Here is a 27,768-nt window from a genome sequence, read left to right as displayed (position 1 = left end):
TTCACCATCAGACCTATTGATAAAGAGCAGATTTCCATCAATGGAAAACATGGTGGTTACAGTTCTGGAGCAGATGGAGCTACACAGAGCAATGAGGTCAATGAGGAAGGATGAAACATCTATAAATATTGTATTTCCCATATTCATGAATGGAATAATCTTGCAAATATAATTCCCGACACCCCTTGAAGTGGATCAAACCATTTCTGAACTCTGTTGAACATCTCCTCTGACATTAGTTTCTATATGTGTTAATACTTATTGCTAATTTATTATCATTAAGTTTTACCTAGCTAATGTGAACTAGTTTATAGCTTAAAGGAGAATTCTGGCCATTTTTGACCCCTAAATCGTTGTCCTGTCTCTCTTTTACACTGCTCTAGTCCATACGTCTCGTTCTCAGCTGCCTTGAAGGAACTTGTTCGACGTTCATTTGTTCCCTCACAAAACATGAATTTGGTCTTTCCAACGTGAGTCCTTTCACATTTGGCACAGCTCTCCACTTGGACTTGAGGGTGAATTCATTATGACCGAGACCAGATACGTGAGAAAAGGTCTGGCTGTTTAAAAGACATTGAAGAAACAAACAAAAACAGCCCAGAAAACAACACAAACATCCCATTTTCAAGTCAACATACAAGGACAAAGACTGTAAATGAGCTGTTATCACAATTTCCCATTTTCTGTGGCAATGTTGTATATATGGTCCCTGTTAAATAAAAAAATAAAAAAATAAAATTCATGATCCTGGATGGAAAAACAAGGGATTTCAAAATACAGATAATTTTGATCCAGATTAGACCTGTTGAACAACTGGACCCAGGAACTATAACCTGTGTGGCGGAGGGATACGACGACCACGACTCTCGTTGTTTCTGTCACTTTCTGAACCTGTTGGATCAGAAAGTTGACTCTCATCTGCTGCTGTCGTCACCTTGCAGAGGCGACAGACTCAACTTCACTCTCCAGCTGTTCATCACAGAAGCAGCTTTGACTCTGTGATGTTTCTCCTGCAGAAACAACGTGGACCCGAACATCGTTAACCGTCTCCATCCAAAACTTTGAAGTGCAGGTTTTTAATTTGTGGTTGTCTGTCTTCTCTGATTCAACATTGCAAAAAAATGTTAATAATATTAACTAGTCTAACTTTAGCCTTAAGGCCTTAAGGCTAAAGTTAGAGAATAGCTAGCTCACCTGTAAATTATGCATATGATTTGTTGTTTTGTATTTTATTATTTCACACGTATGATGAGAAACCTTCACTGAGAAAGAGACTCTTGGTTTAACTCAACTTTAACATCAGGTTCTGTGACCATGTGTCCACGTTTGATGTGGCATAAAGGCTCAATGCCACAGACTCCTCGGGTACCTGCAGGACAAAGTTCAGAAACACCTGAACTACTCACATTGACTCACACAGTTTATAGAATAATGAACTTTTCAGAACAAACCAACAGAACTGTGCTTTCTGTGTTTCTGATAAGTTTTGTTTCCCTCACAGAGCTGTGAACTTTGGTTCCAACACCGAGGAGTGGATCTACATTGTAAACAGCAGCTTAATAATAATCACAGCAGACTGAGGTGCTTCCAAGCATGTGAGGGAATCCTGGGTGTTTATAGGTGTTTAGTATTCAGGTCGTGGCCTTTGAAAAGCTGCTCATCCTGCTGCTCGTCCCACATTCAGCTGTATAAAGTATATATACTGTATAGTTACATGGATGAATGTTCAGCTGCTTAATATAACAGATAAACATCGGCCGCTGCCATGAGTATTTACCGATGGCCGATGTCAGTCAGTAAATATACTGTATGTTCAGCTGCTGTATAAAGCAAAGGGATAGTTAACCCAAAATTCTAATTTCACTCATTATCTCCTCCCCCTCATGTGGACTAAGGGCTGGGAGAAGTTTCAGAGTCCTCCGTGGCTTCTCTGAGTTACAGGGGGTCTCGGCGTAGCAGTGCATGTCCATATAACGGTTGCAAATTGATACCAACTGTCTTCTTAACAAAAAGACACACCAAAAAACATCCAAATACCTCCATGCTGCTCGTACGTAATGTCCGTCTTGTATTGAAGCCCCAAAATGAGAAACTTCCCGGTTCGTCAAATTTGACAAATTGGGAAGAGGAGCTTCTGCTACAAACAAGCTTGAAATATAGACTTATTTAATTTTTTTCGGAACAATTTCTCATGTCGGGGCTTCAATACAAGACAGACATTACATACGAGCAGCATGGAGGTATTTGGATGTTTTTTGGTGTGTCTTTTTGTTACGAAGACAGTTGGTATCCATTTGCAACCGTCATATGGACATGCCGAACCAACTCACGTATCCCTCCGCCCAGGGTTAGCGCCTACCGATCAGCAGTTGGTTAGGTCCAAATAAAAACTGTGTTTTTCCTGCACTTTGAGGGGCTGGAAAAAATTATATTATAGCGAACAATGGAACTGTGTATTTTTTTTTCAGGTAAAACCTCTTTTAGGCCGTGAAAATAGGCCGTTTCTTTGGGTCTGTTCACAACACTGTATGTTGTAAATCTCTGGGCAGGGGCAGGGCTATTATGGGCTGGCGTTGCTAACGGGAGGAGTGCAGAGAGTCTTCTACTGCAATTAAAGTACTTAGGGGCTATTTGGAGATCATACAACCCCACTTAAAAAAAAAAGATACTATCCCTTTAATGAGGTCCAGAGGCACCAGACAAACTGCTGAAATCCAGAACTTCTTGTGTGAAGTGTTGATGTGTTTATCTTCAGGTATATAAACGTGTTTTTTTTTTTCTGTGAGTGAAACAAGACAAAGATCAGATTCAACTCTGTAGAGTCACATGTTGTTGTTTTTACCAAATATAATCAACAAGAAACATTCAGCGTTTTGTTTTCATCATGAATATTAAAGGGTTGGTTTGTTTCCTCTGTGAGCTGCTGGTTTCATGTGTTTCCCCTCATGGAGAGAAACATTCAGATAAACTGTTGAGTGGGTTCACCTGAGCTCAGGTGTGAGTTCATCCTACGTGGTTTGGGTGTCAACTATTAGTACTTTGCATTTTTATTTATATTCACACCTTTGTATGTTTGTTTGTATTCAGAGGGGAAGCCACAAACATAAGCTTTCAATGACTATCTATCTATCTATCTATCTATCTATCTATCTATCTATCTATCTATCTATCTATCTATCTATCTATCTATCTATTAGGGGTGGGAGAAAAAATCGATTCACATAAATATCGCAATATCTTTTTTGATGATTTTTAAATTGATTTGTTCTTTCAAAAATCGATTTTTTTTTTTTTTTTTAATATGTGCATTTGTTATCCTTTTTTACATACAGAGAGTCCAGGTTTTGAAAAGGGTTTAAGTTCACTTTATAATGGAGTATGTTAATTTATAGGCTCCTACAGTATTTGTGTGCAGATAAATGTTAAAAATGCTAAAGACAAAAAATCGAGAGAATCTGCAATATCGTACAATCGCAATTTAAATCGAATCGCCATCCAAAAAATCGTAGAAGAATCGAATCGGGAGAAAAGCATATCGTCCCAGCCCTAGTGTCTTTCCATCCATCCATCCATCCATCCAACCATCCAAGGCTTTTACTCTGAAAGATTTGCAGGAAATACTCCTTTAAACAAAGTGAAGCAGCAGGTGAGAGGATCAGTAACTTTCTTCTAAGAGTTTAAGTATTACAGTAATACGTAACGCTAACTCACCCTAAGCTGAGTTTCTAGATGCTTGTTTGTTTGTCTCGATCAGATTAAAGGAATAGTTCACCCAAAATTCAAATTTCACTCATTATCTACTTACCCTCATGTGGACTAAGGGCTGGGAGACTCACCTGCTTCTGTTTGTTTTCTTCCTCTCCTTTCTTCTTCCTCTCTGAGACAAACGATCCCTGGGGAAATAAAAACGAAGCTGCAGCTGGTCTCATGGGGGGCGGGGCCTTGTCTGATTGACATCAGCCTATGTGGCGTTGGCGTCGGCCCTCGGGGAGCGAGAGGCTAAGTGGTCCGACATGTTGTTGTTAGTCGTACTAAAGAGTAACGATCGGGGGCCGTCTGACATTTGAAGCAGCGTTTCAGTTTCAGGAGCTAATGAGCCGCGCGGCCTCGACACCGCGGTCCAACAGGTCGTCTCCCCGGGGGATGGACGCTCCTTCAGCCGCTCGTTGACCTCGTTACGGTGCACGACAAGTTTGTGTGTCGGTTCGATACACTAACAACTGACCTCGGGGCTCTATGCAACATGTATATATGGCTCCGTACCAAAGGGATGTTTGTGTAGGTTCGTCTAATTAATGCAGAATTTCTCTCTCTGTTGGTTTGTGAATACTGATGCACAGAGTAAAAGCAGGAAGTAGAGTTGTATCCCTCCACCGCTCAGAATAGTTCCCTACGAAGGAGAATTAGGGCCAGCCCCCCCCAAAAAAATCCGGCAAAAAAAAAAAAAAAAAGCCAGGCAAAAAAAAAAGAATCCAGCAAAAAAAAAAAAAAAAACGAGCAAAAAAAAAAAAAGGCCGGCAAAAACAAAAAAAAAAAATCCGGCAAAAAAAAAAAAAAAATCCAGCAAAAAAAAAAAAAAATCCAGGTAAAAAAGAAAAACAAAAAGAAATCCAGGCAAAAAAAAAAAAATCCTGCAAAAACAAAATCCAGGCAAAAAAACAAAAAATCCTGCAAAAACAAAATCCAGGCAAAAAAAAAAAAAAAATCCGTAGAACAAAAAAAAAAGGCCAGCAAAAAAAATAAACAGGCAAAAAAAGGAAAAGAAATCCGGCACAAGGCAAAAAAGGACAAAAATAATTCCAGAAAAAAACCCGAGTGTCAATGGTTCATTTCAACATCGTCATGAAGACAGGAAACGACATAAGACAGAGAGACACATGGACTAACTGATGCATCACTGCCACTCAGCTGCAGAAACAACTCGTACTGTCTCATTAACCTGGAGGCCGTCTTCAGACCTTCATGACCGTTCATGTTGGAGATCGTTGAGGAGTTTCAGAGGAGGGAGGACCAATCAGAGACATGAGAAGTTCATGAGACACAGACAGGAACAGAGACTCTGATGTAACTGGATGTGACTGGTTGGTTTGATCCCCCTGCCTCCTCGTCCCGCGGCGATGAAGCCAGAGCTGGTGAAGAGCAGGTGACCTGTCAATCAGCCTTTATCCCGCCCACACACACACAGCCTGACAGACAGCAGCGGACCGGACTCGGAGCTGTCGCTGCTGATTAGACACTAACTCCACTGACAAGGGACAAACGCAGCAGCGACTGGCAGCTCTTCTGTTTCTGTTTGTGCTGCCACCTTGTTTTTAATCACCGGAGATTAACTGAAGGGACTCTAACTGTTCAGAAACAACAACAACAACAACAACAACAAGAGTTTGGTCTCGACTGATCACTTCATGTTTAAAGAACTCACCTGTTTACCCTTCATTAACCTCTACACAGGTCTGATATCGCATCACTTCACCTAATCTGTCACGTCTGTGTTTGTGCTGTTGGAGCCTTTTGATCGATTCTTCATGCAAATGTAAAACATTGAACAAGAGAAAGGAACAAGGAGATGTTCAGCTCAAAGGCACACTGCAAAAACTCAAAATCTTACCAAGAATATTTGTCTTATTTCTAGTCAAAATGTCTCATTTCTAGTCAAAACAACCTCATTATACTTAAAATAAGAGTCATCACATAAAAAGTACCTTGTTTTTAGACACTTTTTACTTCTTTCAAGCAGATTTTCACTCGAAATAATCTGAAAGTGAAGCAAGTTTTTCTTTCTTATTACAAGCACAAAAAAAACTTGCTTTCACTGGCAGATTTTTCTACTTATTTCAAGTGAAAATGTGTTTGAAACAGTGAAAATGATCTAAAAACAAGTTGATTTTTAGGTATTGAATCTTATTTTAAGTGGAAAGAGATTAGTTTTGACTAGAAATGAGACATTTTGACAAGAAATAAGACAAATATTCTTGGAAAGATTTTGAGTTTTTGCAGTGCAGGTGATCTCCACCAGGGAAGCAGAAGGTTGAAGGTCTGAAGGATCCGAAACTTTGGAGAAGGACCAACAACGTCAGACTGTAGAGTCACGGCCCGATTCAAGTCTAGTGTGTCGATTAAAAAACACAAGAGAAGAGGCTGGTTGAACTTCAACTTCATAACATCTCCTAGGAGACAGACCATAATAGGGTTGACGAGGAGAAGGTGTTGGATGAAACTTAAGTTATGTTTGATCCCATGAGTTCCTGTGTCTGTGAAGACGAACTGTCAGAATCAGTTAAAGGAGAACTAAGTCCGCTCGCTTTTCCTCTGTTCTGGTTCCGCTCCTCTCCTCCATGTGCATTTGTTTACAACGAAGCCGGCTAAAAATCAATAACTGGAGCGGTGGATAACATTATAAAACATATACGATGTTACGGCGTGTGCGTTTGTGTAGTCTTAACCGTTGTAAACAAAAGATTGTTACGGACCACAACTATCACAATTAGTCTGGAGCTTTTTAATTAAGTAAAAATGTAGCACAGCCACAGGTTCACTGTCGTTGAGGGTTGGGAACGATGGGCCTCATTCACCGATATCTTCTTAGATTCTCTCTTCTTTTCTTCTTTCTCTACATCAGATTCATCAACGTGTTCTTAAGAGCTAGGAAGGTGAAGTGAGAAAGAAAGTTGAAATCCTCAAATGAAACTCTGGGAGGGAGCACCGGACTGCTAACGTAAAAAGAACTTAAGTAGTGAAGTGGAGCTACTGCGACAGGAATGAAACAAAGAAACAAACAAAAAGCTTATATTTAGTTTATATTTTTATTTATATTAAAGCAGAAGTAAGTGATATATTTGTGTTAATATAAGTCTTAAATAGTTATATCTTCCGACAGCAATCACTTCTATAGAGTGTTTGGTCTGAAACACGGGTCTGTCAGTCACTCTGCTCTGCTCTGAGCCCAGGAGAAAACTTTTCTCGTATCCTACAAGTTTTAACCAATGAGGAGAGAGAACGGCATGCAGGGCTGTGTGTGCAGCCAAGGGACGCCGTGAATGTGGTGACGTAGGGACGAGGACTGTTATGGTGCGTTCAAGGCAGCCCGTAACTCGTGTTTTTCTGACCTGTGAAGTCGTACCAGTTCGATCTGGTACGACTTCACGGGTCAGAAGTTACGAGTGGCCGTTATAGTGACTTTCACAGGTAAAACAGGTCGGAAAAACACGAGTGGGTTGCCTGGAACGCTACAAAGTCGTAAGTTGTGACTTGAAGCTGTAATTTACGATTTCAAAAGCCTGCCTGGAACGCAGCATTAGCCAAAACCACCGGATCACTCACTTCTGCTTTAAGTAGCGTCAGCAGTAGATGCAGCACATTGGGTTATTATCAGAGAGACCGCACTCTCAGGTGTGTCGTCATAAATATCATCATATTATCCTATATATGATGATGATTCCTAGTGGTGCAATTTGTCATTGTTGATCCGTGATCCATTCGGCATGCAAGTGGTTGATGAAATAAAACAAACAGTTGTGTGTATGTGGGAACACTTAAAGTAAGCAACAACAGCTCTTTGCGTTGTCGGCAGTCGGGTCCAGTTTCCTGCAACAAAGCAGCGCATGTTGAAATGTGTAGAAGTCAGAGGATCATCAGATGAGCTGGAGAAGCTGCAGGTCTGAGCTGCTTGTCCTGCTGGGGCTCAGTGTGTGTGTGTGTGTGTGTGTGTGTGTGTGTGTGTGTGTGTGAAAGGCTTTTATTGTGGCGGGGTGTGTGAACGACTCTGTGGCCGATGTTATTAGTTCCATCTGAGCTTCAGTCTGTGAGTCATGACAAAGCTGCTGCTGCTGCTGCGGAGGCTGCTCTCCTCTCCGCTCTGATCCCGCTCCACGGCTTCATCGCCTCAAAGCCTCATTGTGTGTGTGTGTGTGCAAATGTGTGTATTAGTGTGTGTGTGTGTTTGAAGGCTGACAAGTGGTTTATTGCGCTGATCTGCTGGAATCCACTGGTATTAAAAGACTCAAAGTCAAAACTTTGCGCTTCACCAATTATTTTTGATGTGCGGAGAGTGGAGGGTAATCACAGAGAAGCTGATTGGACGTCTGATGAAATGAAGTCCTGACAAAGTGAACGGTGTAAAAGACGATGAGTAATCAGTGATGGTGGAGGAACTGAAGACGTGATTCACCGCTGAGCTCTGAGCTCTGGCCTCAGGACCTTCACTGGGTTTCCTCCCAGTTTTTACTTACGCATTCAACAGTATTATATAAAATCAATATTAATCTCATATTCCCTTCCTCCCCCCTGTGTTTTATTTTGAAGGACTGATCCAGGAGAAGATGTAAAAACCATCTCAGTGTAGTTTTCCATCTCCTCTGTCAGCCAATCAGAAGAGAAGAACTGTTTTCTAAAGTGATCCAATAAAAAAATTTAGCAGATTTCAGAATAAAACACTCAGAGAAACTAAAAATCAAGTTGTTGTTGGATGGATGGTGTTGTCCAGGTGGTGAGGGGGCGGGGCTTAGTTGTGACATCACAAAGTGACAGGAAGTCCTGACGGCTGGTTTTAAGGCTCAGTTTCTGAATACAGGCTGTGTGCATTTCTCTGTGGACTGAGGCTTTGATACTTTCACAGTATTAATATAGAACCTAGAGCTGCTTTATAATCACACTACACATGGACATCTACCTTTATACTGTATGGAGCTTTAATACAAACATCTACCTTTATACTGTATGGAGCTTTAATACAAACATCTACCTTTATACTGTATGGAGCTTTAATACAAACATCTACCTTTATACTGTATGGAGCTTTAACACAAACATATACCTTTATACTGTATGGAGCTTTAACACAAACATCTACCTTTATACTGTATGGAGCTTTAATACAAGGTTGATTATATCACATGTAATGATAATAAACATTATTGATGCATATTGTTCAGATTTTAATGGTCTTACTTGTTTTGTTGATGCTGCTCATTGACCTTGTACTTTAATCTTCATCATAATCTTCTCTGAACTTCTTGTTATGTTCTAATGAGCCGATATACACATAATCTGGAGACTTCAAACTTTCATACAGCAATAACAAACAGAGAATCATTTCCCTCCCTGTATAAAACATTGATTAACACAGTGAGTAGGCTATTTGAATCTTGTGAAGAAAAGCTGATGAGGCCCGGCTCTCCTCTCCTCTCTGCAGACTGAATCAACCCTCTGCAGCTTTCATTTATTTCACATTTATCTCTTTTACTTCATTTTCCCGTCTCCACCGAGGCTCCTGTGTTTTTTTCCCCTCTCTCTGCTCTGAATCCAGAAACGCAGGAAACTGAGAGAATATTAATATGTCTCTCTGTCTGGCTCTGCTCTGTCCAATCAGGTTTCAACTGTTTGATGCACACTTGTTTACATTGTGCAAATATCAAACTCTGTCCGGTTTTTTTCCAGTTGACGTGGTGACGGGTATACAGAGTCAGGAGAACGCCACACTGCAAAAACTCAAAATCTTTCCAAGAATATTTGTCTTATTTCTTGTCCAAATGTCTCATTTCTGCTCAAAACTAAACTCTTTCCACTTAAAATAAGACTCATCACCTAAAAATTAACTTGTTTTTAGATCATTTTCACTTGTTTCAAACTAATTTTCACTTGAAATAAGTAGAAAAATCTGCCAGTGAAAGCAAAGTTTTTTGTGTTTGTAATAAGAAAGAAAAACTTGCTCCACTATCAGATTATTCCAAGTGAAAATCTGCTTGAAAGAAGTAAAAAAGTGTCTAAAAACAAGGTACTTTTTAATGTGATGAGTCTTATTTTAAGTAGAATGAGATTTGTTTTGACTAGAAATGACATTCTGACTAGAAATAAGACAAATATTCTTGGTAAGATATTGTGTTTTTGCAGTGCAATCACCAGACTGCCGATGGAACTTGAGAGTTGGGAGTGAGAGTGGAGTGAAAGTGAAGTGGAGGCGTCGTTATCTCTGCTATCTGAATGTGTAAACAGGTGGCAGCTTATCTCCCAGACTCACGCGCCGTCCAGGGTTTGGAGGTCGACTGTTTGTTTTTTTATGTTCTGAGCTCGAGGCCGTCGATCTCCCAGAACTCATCGAGATTCAGAACCAGCAGCGATCTCGGTTAAAGGCAGATTGGATGTTTAGTAGATTAAAAAACACCTTGAGTTGATTCCCACAAGAAACAACCACCACCACAGTTTCCTTCCGTCCTCCAGCCGTCCTGACCACACCACTCTGATCTGGAGTCAGCTCAGCGAGAGTAATGACTCCATTATCTTCATCTTCATCATTGCCACTGTGTGGCTGGAGATAGAAAGTCTGGTTCTGCTTCTGATCATTTATTCATTCATCTCTGTGAGCTGGCGGTCGACACCTGAGGACGACGTCACAACAAAGAGACGACGAAACTCTGTCCTGATCAATCCCAGGTTTCATAAACATCACGGCCCAAACCTGACAGGACGTCGTGTCAGAGTCCTAACAAGACCAGAGCTGTCGGCCCGACTGCCAGCTGATTAAAAACTTCCTCAACCACCGGATTATCAAGTCCATCTCTCCTGTTTCCCTGCTTTTATTAGTGCATTCTGTCAATTTTTTTTAATATTATGGTTATTATGTCCTATTTCAATCAATCTTAATATTGTATCTGTTCCCACTTTACCTGCCCAGGGACTACAGGCGGAAATTAGCAATTGTTGTTATAACCTGGCTCAAAGCATCTCTTCTTGTTTTACAAGATTAATGTTTTTTGTGCATTGTCCCTGTTTTAAATAAATAAATTCATTCATTCATTTTGAAGCTGTGGTCCTGGTCTGACCCGGTCTGACCTGGTCTTCTCTGCTGCACAGGAGTGTGAATGTGAATTCAATAAACAATCCCAAATTATTTTTTCTCTTTTGGCAGTTTATTAAATACACTTTTAAAATCAAACATAGCCCTCATGTAACATGGCTGCAAATCTGTTATTTATTATGAAGATTCCCAAGTAGTCCACCACAAACAGGTACTGGAGTTATTTAAAGGGATACGCCAACATTTTTTTTTTCCGTGTCTTGCCTCACTCCCGAGTCCATGACCAGCAGATAGACACCATCCTTTCCACTGTGCGTGCAGTAACAAGGGAGATAGAGCCGTATCGCCGTAATTTTACAGATCACATGCACTTTATGTATAGGTATGAATGTGTATATGATTGTGAACCACTGTATAATTCTTGTGCATTTCTGTCTGTTTGTGTGTTACCTGCCAAGGGACTACGGATGCAAATTAGCAAGTTGCTAACTCTGACGCATTTACATTTGTGCACACGTACAAATGTTCATTAATGTGTATTGTCCCTTTTAAATAAATAAATAAATAAATAAAATAAAATAAATTAGCTTAGCTCAAACACTGGAAGTGTATGGGTAGTGTTAGCCTGCCTCCACCTAAAGTCACTAATTAGCTTAGCTCAAACACTGGAAGTGTATGGGTAGTGTTAGCCTGCCTCCACCTAAAGTCATCAGAGAGACTCTTCAGCAACTCTAAACGGAAACCGGCGGGCCGATCTTCGTCTCAGAGGTTTCAGCTCGGGTAGGAGGCAGGCTAACACTACACACTTCCAGTGTTTGAGCTAAGCTAATTAGCTACTTTAGATGGAGGCAGGCTAACACTACCCATACACTTCCAGCGTTTGAGCTAAGCTAATTAGCGACTTTAGGTAGGAGGCAGGCTAACACTACCCATAAACTTCCAGTGTTTGAGCTAAGCTAATTACGGCGATACGGCTCTATCTCCCTTGTTACTGCACGCACAGTCGAAAGGATGGTGTCTATCTGCTGCTCATGGATTCAGGAGTGAGGCAAGACACGAAAAACAAATGTCGGCGTATCACTTTAAGGTGTTGCTACGTGGCTAACGGTAGCTTTAACAGCTGCAGACTTTTTTTCTTTACGTAATTTTCACCTTTGTTGTGTTTTCGTTGTTGTTGTTGTTAATGTTGTCGCTACTGTTTTAGTTCTATTGTTGTTGCTGCTGTTTTTGTTTGTTGACGTTGCTGTTTTATTATTACTATTTACCAATAGTTTCACCAAAGGTGAAGTTTATTTTTTGCTACTCCTCCTTTTCTTCTACTAAAGTTAGCACACTAACTAGCAGGCTAGTTACTGTGAGGCAGGAAGAAAGTTTTGTTTTGTTTGTTTAAAAGTACTTGCAAATTATCTTTTTTTTTCTTTTTATGGTCTTCTTTGGGTGAAGGCAGAGAGTGGAAGTGAAGTGCCATGTTAGGTTAAACAGAGACTAATCCACCTGTGCACTGGGCCAGAACAGCAGCAGCAGGAAGTAAAGGAGTAGTTCTGTTTTAAATGCGTGAACGACTCTAATTGGAAAAAGTCTGTGATTGATGAATGTGACGAAACTTTGTGATGGAAACGCTGCAGAGATGGAAACTTGATGAAAACCGTCAGTCACTATTTGGTGCTGCAGCCTCAGCTGTCATGGCGACGGTGGACCGGGGTGCGTTTGATTCACGCCACGGGGACGTCCATCTGCCTAACGTATCAGAGCCTGTTTGATTATTATTAGAGCTCAGAGTGTTTCATGATGTTATTCAGAGATTTAAAAAAGTTTCACTGCAGCAGCTGTGACAATGAGATTTCACCTGCTGAATATATCGACTGAAGCTAATGACAAAACTTCTTAAACTTATTATTATTAATTATAACAAGCAGCTCAAAACTTCTTCTTGTGACCTCAGATTTTACTGATTAGTTCAGCAGTTGGTTTTATTTTTTCTGTTTTTTTTTTATCTCCTTACCAATAAAATACCAGCTTGTTTTTAGACACTTTTTTACTTCTTTCAAGCAGATTTTCACTTAAAATAATCTGATAGTGGATCAAGTTTTTCTTTCTTATTACAAGCACAAAAAACTTGCTTTCACTGGCAGATTTTTCTACTTATTTCAAGTGAAAATTTGTTTGAAACAAGTGGAAATGATCTAAAAACAAGTTCATTTTTAGGTGATGGGTCTTATTTTAAGTGGAAAGAGATTAGTTTTGACTAGAAATGAGACATTTTGACAGGAAATAAGACAAATATTCTTGGAAAGATGTAGAGTTTTTGCAGTGAGGTGGAGTCGGAGGTTGATACTGTAGGTTCTCGTTGACAACGAGTGTTAAATGGAGTGAAAAGCTCAGTCCTCTTCTCTCTGGATAAGATCTGTCTTTTTATTAATCCCAGCAGGCAGTGGCGTGCACAGGGGGGGGGCAGAGGGGGCGGTCGCCCCCCCTCGTTGCCCAATTGTTGAAAAACGCGTGCTAAAGTGCCCCCTGGGAGCCAAAACGTGTTCTCAAGTGCCCTCTAGGAGCCAAAACGTGTGCTCAAGTGCCCTCATGGGGGCCAAAATGTGTGCTAAAGTGCCCTCTAGGAGCCACATCTAGGAGCCAAAATGTGTGCTAAAGTGCCCTCTAGGAGCCAAAACGTGTGCTAAAGTGCCCTCTTGGGAGCCAAAACACGTGTTAAAGTGCCCCCTTAGAAGCCAAAACGCGTGCTAAAGTGCTCTCTTGGAGCCAAAACGTGTGCTAAATTGCCCTCTTGGGGGCCAAAACGTGTGTTAAAGTGCCCTCAGGGAAGCCAAAACGCGTGCTTAAGTGCTCTCTAGGAGCCAAAACGTGTGCTAAAGTGCCCGCTTGGGGGCCAAAACGTGTGTTAAAGTGCCCTCAGGGAAGCCAAAACGCGTGCTTAAGTGCTCTCTAGGAGCCAAAACGCGTGCTAAAGTGCCCTCTTCAGTGGCGATAAGGTATTGATATTAAAACAGGCCAAATCAACGTTAAAAAAGGCCAATTTTTTTCCCCGCCGACCTGTGGTCGCCAGCCAAACGCACCATGTCGCTACAGTCTCACTCTTGTCATTTTCTGAAACTTGGCAGCCCTGAAAGTGCCCTCTAGGAGCCACATCTAGGAGCCAAAACGTGTGCTAAAGTGCCCTCTTGGGAGCCAAAATGTGTGTTAAAGTGCCCTCAGGGAAGCCAAAATGCGTGCTAAAGTGCCCTCTTCAGTGGCGAGGACGCGCTATTATGTGCCCTTTTTTTTCCTTTTCGCCCCTGCCCTTCAAAAAGTCTGTGCACGCCACTGCCAGCAGGCCTTGGCTGCTCTCTCCTTACCTCACTATCTCAGTGGCCTCGTGTCCGTTATCTCTGCTCGACACTTCACTTCATTTTTTTCCTTCAAGCATCTGAATGAGCTGCTCAGAAAAAAAAAATCCTGTCAGGAAAAGTCCCAACATTATTTTCCTGCAGCGTCCAGCTGAGTCTCAGCTCTAAACTCCTGACACTTTGGAAAAACTTGTCCAGATTTCAAAGTCCTGCAGAAAATTCAGCTTCTCCTCCAAATCTAGTCCCTACTGGACTTTAAAAACCTTCAGGACATCAGTTATTGGACCTGGTCTGGAGCTGCTGGTTGAGATCCAGACAATGAAATTAATTAAATTTCTTACCAAACACATATGTTGATCTTCGGCCCAGGTCTGGTCCGAGTACTTCCCCCACATCTGGGCAGAGTCCAGCTTTTATCCTGCAGACTTCACTGACAGCTGGAGATGTGGAAGTGGCATCAGACAATGGAAACGTTGTAGCTGAATGGACTTGGACCTTCTCAATCTCCTCCTGGTTTCCAGCCTCCTGGTTCTGGTTCTGGCCTTTTCCTCTGGTCACCCGTCTCCACAGTCCAGTCGACCTTCAAGTCACCACAGACGTGAAGACAGTCTTAAAGAGGAACTATAAGCAGGATTTCTCTTTTGTCTAAAAGTGTCTGTTGAGCCAAAATCGGGCTGAATTCTTGTAGTAACAAACAGCGATTTTACGTCTTGTACATTCTACTGCGCCCCGACAGAAAGTCTAGCATGTTAGAACTTTTTCAATTTCTTCTCCTGCGACGTGAACCTTGATGTCGACCAATAGGACGACAGAGCTCTGACTCATTGTTTACACACAGTGAAGCTGCGAAGCATCAGGAAAGACAAAAAAAAATGATGTAGTCTGATCCTGGCAGATGTAGGTATTATCTAATTTGTGAATTAATTCTTTGTAACAAGGGGTAGACAATATAAGTTTGCTTCTGTCTGCCCCCTTTCATTCAAGAGTTACAGTATTGTCATTATTTTTTATAAGTTTTATTTTATTTTTTGTTTTTATGCTCGATAAATGAATGAAATAAATAAATTAACTAAATTAAACTAAACTGGCAGTGGCATAATGACAGCCAACAAAAGATATTAATTAAAAAGGAGAATAGAAGGTTTTCAAAGAACAACAGAAAAGAACAAATTTCCAACAAAACAGGTCAATTAACACAAAGTACAACAGAAAAATCTACACAAAACAATTGAGTTGAAACAAAAGAAAAGAACAGATGGGGGAAAAACCACTGAGGATAAATACAACCTGTGTGTCTCTCATCACCCTGTCTGGCTTGACAAAGGGACACAAATATTACAAATATAACAAAATAAAGGTTTATAATTGTTGCAGCACATATTCGCCGCAGAATATCTTGCAATTTCTCGGCATTTATTGGCCACGTCCCCGGAGTGTAAAGGTCTTTAGATGTTACGTCAGAGCAGGGCCGTTGCTAGGAATTCTGGGCCCCCTTAAAGAATACTAAAGTGGGCCCCTCCCCCTAACTTTTCCTTTTTTTTTCTTAGACTACGTATGTATTATCGTTTTTTATTTAGCCTTCTTTGTTTTGATGCTAATGCAGCATTACACTGCAAAAACTCAAGTATCTTAGCAATAATATTTGTCTTATTTCTAGTCAAAATGTCATTTCTAGTCAAAACAAATCTCATTATACTAAAAATAAGATACATCATATCATACATGTTTTTAGACACTTTTTACTTCTTTCAAGCTGATTTTCACTTGTAAAAGTAGAAAAAATCTGATAGTGGAACAAGTTTTTCTTCCTTATTACAAGCACAAAAAACTTACTTATTTTTCTATTTATTGTGAATTTAAGTGAAAATTATCTAAAAACAAGTAAATTTTTAGGTGATGAGTCTTATTTTAAGTGGAAAGAGATTAGTTTTGACTAGAAATTAAACATTTGGACAATAAATAAGGCAAATATTCTTGGAAAGAGGTTGAGTTTTTACAGTGTACTATGAGTATTAGTCAGGGTCTTACGCAGAATAAATCAGTCATACAAAGATTAGACTACTGGGGTTTTTTATGGGCCCCACTGGGCGCTGGGCCCCTAGAGTTATCACCACCTTTCTCCCCTATACAACGGCCCTGCGTCAAAGTAGCCTACTCTTCTTCCTCATGTCTCAAATACTTCATATTCAGGTCAATGTTTCAACATCACAACATTTGCTGTGTGTGTGTGTGTGTGTGTGTGTGTGTGTGTGTGTTTGTCCTGTGGAGCTGAAACAACTTTTTCATCAACAACAGGACGAGCACGGGGTGAAAACTAATGTGTCACAGCAGCTCACAGCAGCAGTCTCATTGATTGGTTAATTTAATCAATCTCACTATTATTGATTTAAATAATTAAGTACAGTGATTAAAGGAATAATCTCCTCTAAGTGTGAAGAGTTGCAGTGTAGAATTAATAAAAATGTCCAGTTGAAGTCAAACACACACACACACACACACAGTCGGGTCAATCCCTCCACCAGGAGAACAGCTGGTCATCCAGATGTTCGACTCGAATCTCTGATTTACGAACTGAACTTGAACTCAGCACCGAGCTCTGGGAGCTTCTCAGTTCTGGTTCTGGATGTTTCTACACTTTTAGAAAAAAAAGAAAAGAGAAAAAGAAAAAAAAAGAGGTGTGAAAAGTTTTGTCGTTTAATAATTTCAGATTTTTGCCCTTTTCTTATCGTTATGAGAAAATTAATTAGTGTGACTTAATTTGTAAAGCAGATTTCTTTGCCCCCCTGACATGAAAATGTTTTTACAAAAAGAAAAAGATTTTAGTTTTTGTGATTTTTTTATTGAGGGAAACAGTTCAGAAAACCCAATTATTAAGTGACCACCGGCCACTGTGTGTGTGTTTGTGTGTGTGTGTGTGTGTGTGTGTGTGCGTGTGAGCTTTTATTGCTAACATTGTGAAGACCCATTTCTTGGCGACTTTTAATTTGAAAACTCTGGGGTGTTTTATTTTGATAGCTGTTGGGTTAAGTTTCATTTTGAAAACTCTGAGGTTGAGTTTTATTTTGAAAACTCTGAGGTTGTGTTTAATTTGAAAACTATAGGGTTAAGCTTTATTTTGAAAACTCTAGGGTTGAGTTTTATTTTTGAAAACTCAAAGTTTAAGTTTTATTTGAAAACTCTAAAGTTGAGTTTCATTTTGAAAACTCTAAGGCTGAGTTTTATTTTGAAACTCAAAGGTTGAGTTTTATTTTTAAAACTCTAAGGTTAAGTTTTATTTTGAAACTCTGAGGTTGAGTTTTACTTCGAAAACTCTAAGGTTGAGTTTTATTTTGAAAACTCTAGGGTCTAGTTTTATTTTGAAAAGCCATGCTAAGTTTTGTTTGGGGCTGAGGGTTTTTTGTTGTTGTTGTTAGTTTTATTTTGAAAACCTCCGGTGTAGTGTTGTGTTTGTACAGTAACAATCAGGAGATCTTTTAATATAAAATGAAGTCGCAGCCTGAGGTTTAGCTACGTCGGGGTCAGAGGTCACCATGGCAACAAGAGTCCTGTGTGTGTGTGTGTGTGTGTGTGTGTCTCGCGTCTCCATCAGTTGCAGCAGGTGAATCGTGTGTAACTTCATCATGCAGATTCATCTCCAGCTCCAGTCGGCCAAATGGAAAATGTAAATTACTGTTTCTCAGTGTGTGTGTGTGTGTGTGTGTGTGTGTGATCTGTCTCCTCGTTGTCTTGTTGCCAGGTTGGATGTGAGCCAGAGATGCTGCTGCTGCTGCTGCTGCTGCTGCTGCTGCTGCTGCTGCTGCACTAGATGAACGGTCAGTGTCTGTTGAGCCGGTGCCACGATGGAGCTCAGCCCAGAGTCAGTGTGTGTGTGTGTGTGTGTGTGTGTGTGTGTGTGTGTGTGTGTGTGTGTGTGTGTGTGTGTGTGTGTGTGTGTGTGTGTGTGTGTGTGTGTGTGTGTGTGTGTGTGTGTGGTGATTTCAGATCAAATCACTCTGATTCAACATGACACTCTCTGAATCTCCAGGTCGACCTCATCCCTCATGGAAACACACACACACACACACACACACACACACACACACACACACACACACACACACACACACACACACACACACACACACACACACACACACACACAACATGTTTCTGTGTCATTAGATTGCCTGTAAACAAGCTCATCCTGTAGGAATCTCCATGTTTCCTTTGGAGCCAACATGTAAATGTGTTCACATATGTCATCTGTAATTACATTAAAACTCACATGAATCAGTTTCTTAACGACTCTAATGGATGACACGGTGGTGATGTAATTTGTCAGAGTGATGGATCAGCTGCTACAGGTTTAATGTCTTCTGTCCCGGGGCCTTTTTCACTTCACCTCTGAACGGAGACGAGACGTTACAGCGGGATCATCCCTATGTTCCCCGAAAGGGTCCTATGTTCCCTACTTTGTATGGGACTCTCTTTCTAAAAAAGGGTCCTATGTTCCCCCATCCGGACGCAGTGCGGAACATAGGATCCTTTTGGGGGAAAGCAGGGAACATAGGACCCTTTTTCTAAAAAAGGGTCCTATGTTCACCCATCCGGACGCAGTGCGGAACATAGGACCCTTTTTTTTTTTTTAGAAAAAGTTCCCTGTTAGTGTAGTTCACCACGCTATGAGATAATAACACAACGTTACCACACAGAGTTGTTTTAGAGGGAAATTCATGCAAAACCGCTGATGCACGTTGCCTTCAGGGACAGTTTTTCATCAACAGTCTCTGTATTTCCCTCTAAAACAACTCTGTGTGGTAACGTTGTGTTATTATCTCATAGCGTGGTGAATGTGCAGCTCACAACTTGTTCACCAGAGTGTTGTGGAGTTGTTGGATTGTGTCACATGATGCTTTAGAACATGAACTCTACGTTATGATGCTATCACAACAAAAACAAGTTATAGTTATTATATAGACTGTTAGCTTAGCATTAGCCTTCAGACCGGTCCCTCTCTTTACTGTGTCCCCAGAAACACGTCTATTCTGTTAAAGTGATTTTTTCTGAACCATTTAACTCTGATCAGATGAGTGACATTTAAATCTGCACCAGTCGCTGTGTTTAATCAGATAGTGGATGTAATGACAGATGATTATCACTACTATTATTATTATTATTATCATTATCACTGGGATTGTTCTGCTGTGATTGGCTGCAGTGCTTCTGACGTGACCTGGGACCTAAAGTCTGAGTTTTCTTTTGGAGTGAGTTTAATATTTTCATCTGTGTGTGTGTTTGACTGAACTTTTCCGAACCAACCAAAACTTTACGTGAAACTTCCTGCTCAGCCTGTGGCCGGTTCAGCTGCTCACGACTTAATGGGGCTCAGTGGGTTTTGGTATAAATATGAGATCAATTCACGGCGTCGTCTCTGAACCTGGAGAGATAATAAATATTAGAAAACTCTATATCTTCCCGAAAGCAGCTGTGGAGGCTCCGTCTGAAACCTCGGTGAACGGACTCTAACGGCATCAAGTATTGACTCGTCTATTTTCCAGTCCAGGCTCAGTAAACAGCTGCCATCGCCTTCATCACTTTTTCACGTGTATAAAAGTCAAACCTCATGGTGGTAGTTTGGATTTTTAGGTAACCCATTAATTTACAGGCGGCTATATGTGATAATTACATGATAATGTCAAGAAATAGCCTAGAAATTAACGGTCAGTTTAATAGTAATGTCATGTTTTTGATAAACACAAAGTATTACACATGTTTTTAATGCTTAGAATTTTTTGGGGAATGGCCAGAAAATATTTCTCCACCAAGTCCTTGCAATTGACCGTTATTCCTGGGCTATTTGTACGCAATCAATCGTATTTCTTGGCTATTTCTAGACATTATCGTGTAATTAGCTGCCTGTAAATTAAAGGGTTACTGATTTGTTCCGCCTGTAAGAAAAAAAACTTAAAGAAGTCTGCTACGATGTTTTTCGGAGAAGTGAAGCTCCACCTGTGGAGCAGCGACTGGTCATCACAGAGGCAGCAGCCCTGTCTGCAGAGCCATCATCCCGGGGGAGAAAATCATCTGTAGCAAACCACTTTTTGGTTTTATGTATTGCTGTTACTCATTTTGTCCGCTAGAGGGCAGCCTTGTACTGTTAAAACGGTTAAATAGGTTAAAATCTTTAAAAACGAATAGTTAAAGCAGAAGTGAGTGATATATTTGTGTTAATATAAGTCTTAAATAGTTATATCTTCCGACAGCAATCACTTACATAGAGTGTTTGGTCTGAAACACGGGTCTGTCAGTCACTCTGCTCTGCTCTGAGCCCAGGAGAAAACATTTATCGTATCCTACAGTTTTTATCCAATGAGGAGAGAGAACGGCATGCAGGGCTGTGTGTGCAGCCAAGGGACGCCGTGAATGTGGTGACGTAGGGACGAGGACTGTTATGGTGCGTTCAAGGAAACTCGTTTTTTTCCGACCTGTGACGTCGTACCAGTTCGATCTGGTACATAGACTGTACAAAAAGACGTACTGGTACGATTTCACGGGTCGGAAGTTACGAGTGGCCGTTATAGTGATTTTCACCGGTAAAACAGGTCGGAAAAACACGAGTGGGTTGCCTGGAACGCTACAAAGTCGTAAGTTGTGACTTGAAGCTGTAATTTCTGATTTCAAAAGCCTGCCTGGAACGCAGCATTAGCGAAAACGACCGGATCACTCACTTCTGCTTTAAGTTACTTTAAATGCATTGTGACATGATTTCGTTACATAAATATATTTCATAATTTGAGTGCATTATATTAAAATGTAATTCATCTGGTTTTATATGCATATTGCCTGTTTTGAAGGTTATATTTGTAATGAGCTTTTATTTTGAAGAGACCGCTAACAGACTCTAGTGGTCAGGAGTGGAACTGCAGCTGCTATGTCTTCTCTGTTTTAAACTGATACTGTTGAAGTCTCCTCTTCCTCACTGCAAAAACTCAACATCTCACCAAGAATATTTGTCTTATTTCTAGTCAAAACAACCTCATTATACTTAAAGTCCCTGAAAAGTGACACTGGATTCGTTTTCTGAGTTAATCACATCCCAGACATATGTCCTATTAACCATCCTGCCAATTTTGGATGCTAGAAAAATTCGTTTAGTAGGTGAAATTAGGTTTTAAAATCATGACTGAATGAGGCAGTTCTCGCAGCTCTGGATGTCTGCTGCAGGCACAAAAGCCCCGCCCACTTGCTGAGCTTCGTCAAGTTTCAACTGTCAATCAAATGGCCTACCGGCCGGCCAAGTATGCTGATGCTACTGCTAACTGTCACATCGTACCCGAGCAGCTACTGGCTTGAGCCTGAGTCTGAGTCCAACTCTTATCTGAATGTCTCGGATACACACTGAGGGAAATATGCTGGGGGCACACGAATCTCCGCTACCCTGATAGCGTTAGCTCGGCGGCTAATAGCCCGGCGCTAACGCATTAGCTCGACTAGCCCGGCGCTAACGCGTTAGCTCGGCGGCTAGGCCCGTTCGTCCCGTTCACCCCGAGCCACTGCAGCATCGGACCCACGGCTCACCGCCACAGCAACGGGAGCCTTGAAGGCTACACCACAACAACAATGAGGGCCGCCACCGTCAGCACAGGACGACGGGCCTAGCGCTAGCCGCCGAGCTAATGCTATCAGGGCCCTCAGTTTTGTTGCCGGTGTAGCCGTTGCTGTCGTTGCTGTGTCGGTGAGCTGTGGGACGGACGCTGCAGAGGTTCACCTGGACTGTGACTGTTTTGGCTTTTAGAGTTTTGCCACCGGGCGCCGGCTGGTCCCACGGTGGCAGTCTCATTAGTTTGTTTGAATTAAAAGTGGAGCTTCATGTTTCACATAAGAGCAGCGCTGCCTCTGGGATCTGTATAGACTATGTTCAAATAACACCACATTTACAATAAATAAATGTTTTACAATGACCTGATAAGTCTGCATTACATTGTATTAAGACAGAGACCAAGCTAGTGGACTGGTAGCTCCGGCGGCGCTGGTAGCTCTAGGGGTAGTGGCAGCAGACACTCGTTGGCATTCTTGAAGTATTTATAATATTACTGTGCACATGGGAGGAGTTATGAAAGTAGGGACGCCAGTGCGTCACGGCGCCCCCTCTGTAAGCCTGCCCTTAAAAACAAAGACCACTGAAGCAGAGTGAAACTGTGAAACCCTAACCTCTAAAATTAAGCACTGCACAGAAATGAGTCTTTTTGCATGTTTTTATCAATAAATTTCGAACACTTTTAATATATTTTGAAACAAAACTCCAATTTCACTTTCCAGGGACTTTAAAATAGGACTCATCACATATAAGTAGCTTGTTTTAGACACCTTTTTACTTCTTTCAAGCAGATTTTCACTTGAAATAATCTGATAGTGGAGCAAGTTTTTCTTCCTTATTACAAGCACAAAAACTTGCTTTCACTGGCAGATTTTTCTACTTATTTCAAGTGAAAATGTGTTTGAAACAAGTGAAAATGATCTAAAAACAACTAGATTTTTAGGTGATGAGTCTTATTTTAAGTGGAAAGAGATTAGCTTTGACAAGTTGAGACATAAATTGAGACATTTTGACAAGAAATAAGACAGATATTCTTGGAGAGATTTTGAGTTTTTGCAGTCCTCCTCCTCCTCCTCGGTGTTGTGGCGTGTGATAAACCTTCACACTCTCGTCCCTGATAGTGTTTCATCGTCTCAGTGAGATACGATCACACCCGGGGTCGTCAGTCTCTGATAACCTGCTGCTGCTGCTTTAACACGGTCTAATCTGCAGGAAACGCTGCCTCTGCTCTGCTCTGCACACAGGAACAAAACCATCATCAATATTCATGAAGGATTCTCTCACAGACCAGTTGTGGTTAATTGTGGTTTTCGTTTGGGTTCGGAGCCAAAAACTGACATTTCCAGCCTGATTGTGATTCATTAACAGGCGCCGGCGGCAGAGCAGAAAGAGAGATGGAGACTTGTCTCATCCCAACACACGGTCCAACTGGTGGAGACAAATGAAGCAGCAGCTGGACTCACAGCTGGACGACGCACAGTATCGCAGTCTGAACAATCACAGTCACGTTGTCTTGTATAGTTAAAACTTCTCTAATAAAGGGTTGTTTCTCTGTTTTTGGAACTTTTCTACGGTGGCCTTAAATGGTCAACTCACTGCAGCTTCAGAAAACACCAAAAAAAGTTAGAAGTACAGAAACAACTTCATCAGTTTGACAAAAACTCACAAAACAATACAGATAGATAATTCAGGCTAAAGGCTAATGCTAAGCTAACAGTCCATGTGGTCGCTTTATTGTGTCCCCATTGTGTAATTTATGTTGTTTTTTTTCAATTTATCATGTCAATCACAACTATATAGATATATATTTTTTATAATTCAACGAACCATGTCAGCCACATCTGTATAGATATATATATTTTTATATTTCAATGAATCATGTCAATTGCAACTGTATAGATTTATATTTTTATATTTAAATGAATCATGTTAATTGCAGCTATATAGATTATATATATATTTTTTTACAATTCAAAGAATCATGTCCAACCCTGTAACTATGTAAATGTACTTTTTCTGTTATATACTGGTCCTCTGTCTTTATGGACTTTTTTATGTTAATTGTTGTATTGTTTTGGGGACTATGGATGTAATTTAGCAGACCGGTCCCTCGCTTTGAAGGTGTTCAGAAATGGCCGTTTGTCCTGTTTGTCGCGCCAAGTTTCCACAAGTTGCCGCACGAGTTTACCTGAGTAAGAAAAACGAATTTCATTGGTCGTTATCGAGCAGGCGGGATATTCAATGTTTGGGGCGAGACCAAGCTCGATATGTGTGTGTGTGTTTCTCAGAAGTTTGAATGACGGATTACGGATGAATCGTTACATGTTGTTGTCTAAGTGTTGTCCATTGTCAATCTGTATCTGTTTATGCCTCCTCTTTGTATAATAGCTTGTATTCTGTGTATTTTACTACTTTTATGTTGTGTGTAGGGTAGGGATGTGGAGATTCACCGATTCATATCGGTGGTCCGATATAAACGTATGCGATGCGACTGCACCGGTAGATTCAGGCTACATCGGACATAATTTATGGTTGAATTTGCGATGCATCTCTTCTAGCCTTCTACATCGGTAAATTCCATGGTTAAATCGATCATTTCATTTTCCGAGGCAACCTGAATGCACCACCGCAAAAGCCGTGCGCAGCCTCCTGCCCCTGACAGCAGCAGCAGCAGCAGCAGCAGCTGTAGTCAGAGCCGCCAAGAAAAGTAAACAGTCCGAGTGAGGCGGTGGGTCAATACTCGGCCGTCAGCGGCTGTAACTAGGAGCAGGGCCGTGGTTGTGGCTCTGGTTGTAGTGAGCTGGGAAGCGGTGGTAGCCGCGGATGCTAACCGCTAGTTAGCGGTAGCGGTTAGCATCTGGGACAACTAGCAGGGCTAGTACAGTCAAAGATATTCAAACCGTCTTTGGTACAGTAGCTCTCCTACTCTGCTGCACGCAGCTACACCTGAGCTTTGTGAGCACTGGCTGGAGAGAAAACACAGACTCTCCAACCAGAAATGTCCTGTGCACAACAAAACATCTGTGACTTGTCTCTTTTAAGTTGTTTTGTGAAGCACTTTGTAAACTTGTGTTTTTAAAGGTGCTATATAAATAAAGTTATTATTATTATAATATAGGAAAAGACCAAACTGCAGAGGTGCCACCACACAAGACTAGCCCATATGATTAAGCTGGATTTCATTTCCACCATTTATTTCCTCTCTAGACTGTACCTTTCAAATATGATTTGACAGGTTTTCCCTGTAAAAATTAACTAAATATAGGCTACATGCCTCAAATTAGAGTAAAGCAGAATGGTATTGAGGTAATTAACTTGATGTGGGAAGAAACTCTCATATCACAACTGTATCAAGAAACTTTCATATCACAACTGTATCACATCATATCGAACCAAATCTCTTTGTAATTAAGTCATATTGTTATCAAATCGCATTTGAATCGCATCGCATCGTGAACAGGAGTGAATCGTATCGCATCGTATCGACAGGAGCTTCAGTGTATCGTTAATGTATCGTATCGGTGGCAGCGTATCGAGATGCGTATCGAATCGGCCTCAGTGGTGGAGATATACAACCCTAGTGTAGGGACTACAGATGGAAATTAGCTGGGAGCTAAATCTGGTGCAACCATCTTTTCGTTTTTTCCGTTAAATGATTAATGTAATTGCACACTGTCCCAAACTAATAAACTAAACTAAGCAGCGTGACGCATAAGTTGTGCACCTGCATTATCCAATGAAAAAAAAATACCACACTTTCATCCTGGATTTACTTGAAAATAGAATTTTGCACAAAGTTTGGCCTCCATCGTCTGAAAGATGAGTTATTACACTAATGTTAGGACCCACAGTGGAATCAAATTCAATTTTCTTTTCTGTACAGCTTTAATGTGTCTTCCGACCGGTCCCTCGCTTTATTGTGTCCTCAGAAACACATTTGGATGTTGAATTTTTTTAATGAATATAAAACATCCAAACTGTTACAGCAGAAACTAGTCGGGGTGCGCACACACACACACACACACACACACACACACACACACACACACACACAGTCAAAGAGCTTGTTGCCCTCAGGGACGAAAGGAAAAAAGAAATGCTGAGACAGCTATGAATTGTGGGTAATGTGGGTAAAAGCCGCTGTCTGTTAATCAGTGGGTCGTTAATTTGTTTTTCTAAGTGTGGATAATTGAATCTGTCGTGATGCTGGTTTTTATTTATTTATTTTAAGGCGGAATCTTTAATTAAAGCTGCTGCTGCTGCTCTCGTTCTCCTACACATGTTAAACACAACATACATTATTCATATACAAGATTAAACATAGTACATGAAAGACCCAAACCATGTCAGCGTTCATGTTTATCATAAAAGAATAGAATATTGAAATATATTTACATGTTTCTGCTGCTCTCTCTTTTATGGACTCACCTGTGTGTGTTAACTCTTATCTCTGACCCGATAGCAGCTTTTTTTTTTTTCCGACGGCAGCTGTTGACTCGCCGCTCTCCTTATCTGTGTTTGTTAATTAACCTGGCGAGAGGCACTAAGGTGGAATAACATGAAATTAAATAAAATAAATGATGGGGTGGGGGGACTGGAGGAGTTCTCTAAATGACTTTTTTATCGCAGCGTGTTTGCGTTGTGGTTTTCCCGCCGTTGAAGTGACTCCGCGGCTCAGCACAGGAAGTTATCAGCTCTGAGCGCGACACATTATTGTTTCCCCCCATCCCTCCTCCCCTCCACCTGCGTTCCTCCTTCTTCACCGCACAGGAAATTAATTACAGCCCCCACCGACCCCCACTCACACACTAAAAAATGTTGGGTTATCTCTGTAGCCCAATTTCTGAGTTATTGGTGTTGAGTTAAATTTTTGGGTTGTTTTTCCAGAGTTTAACCCATTTTCAGGGTTATAGGGCTATGAATTTAACCCAATTCCTGGGTTGTGCAAGTAATTGGGTTATTTTTCAGTGAGTAACCCATTTGTTGGGTTGGGTTGGGTAATTCTGTGACTTAACCGGCCGGTTCATTTGAAAAATGCTGTCCACGCACTACAACATTGGGTTATTTTTAACCCAACTATTGGGTCGAGCAAGTGCTTTATACACGACCCAATAGTTGGGTTAAAAATAACCCAACGTTGTAGTTAGCATAACCCAACTCTTGGGTTGAATATTCAACCCAAAAGTTGGGTCAAAAAGATTAACCCAACCCGTTGGGTTAAAATAACCCAAAAAAGGGGTTCGTCCTTATTTGAACCAGCAGTTGGATTAAAATTGGGTTAATTTTTAACCCAACTGTTTTTAGTGTGCAGTTTTATGAAGAGTTCAGTTTGAGCTCAGTCAGTACGTTACATGCAGAGCTTAATCGAGCTATGCTCAAAATTCGATTTTGGCGTGAAATCGGACTTCTGTCCTTGTCTCAATATACATGCAACTGAGAAAACCGAATAACTGACGGGGTCCGCCCCCTCATGCGCCGTCACCTGTTGTTTCAGCGGGTTAATACGCCTCCTGTCCTGTTGACTTTTCTGTCACCTCGTAAAAAACTGAATATAAACAACTTAGTAAGCTTATTAATAAATTCTCAACTGCAGTTCCCGACCAGACGCGTCAGTCTGGATGCGCGCGGAGAATAGGATACGGGCTTCCTTTTTTCCCCTCTCTCTCTCTCTCTAATAAAACAATCTGGCTGGTTACGCTGTGTATGTGTGAAATGCATTGAATCTGCGCTGACGTTGGTTTTTTTTTTCTTTACTTTGCGGGGTTCGGGCGGCGTCTCTTACTGTTGTGGAGCATGCGCACATGCATTGTCCAGTTATACTCCGACGAAGGTGTTTACATGACGGAGAAAATCGAATTCCAATCGCATTATCTGGTGTCTTAATCAGAGTTCTCAACTCCGATTTCAGTCGGACTAAGGTGTTTACATGCACTTCAGTTATCCAGTTATAGTCGGATTAAGGCAATAATTCGTTTTTTTCAAGTGTCATGTAAACGTACTGAGTGAATCTCCTCCGTCCTCCTGTTTGTTTTGTCACAATTACTTGTTTTATTTATACAATT

Source organism: Trachurus trachurus, assembly GCF_905171665.1.
Source record: "Trachurus trachurus genome assembly, chromosome: 6".
Lineage (NCBI taxonomy): Eukaryota > Metazoa > Chordata > Actinopteri > Carangiformes > Carangidae > Trachurus > Trachurus trachurus.
Note: the sequence above shows the minus strand (reverse complement) of the source record.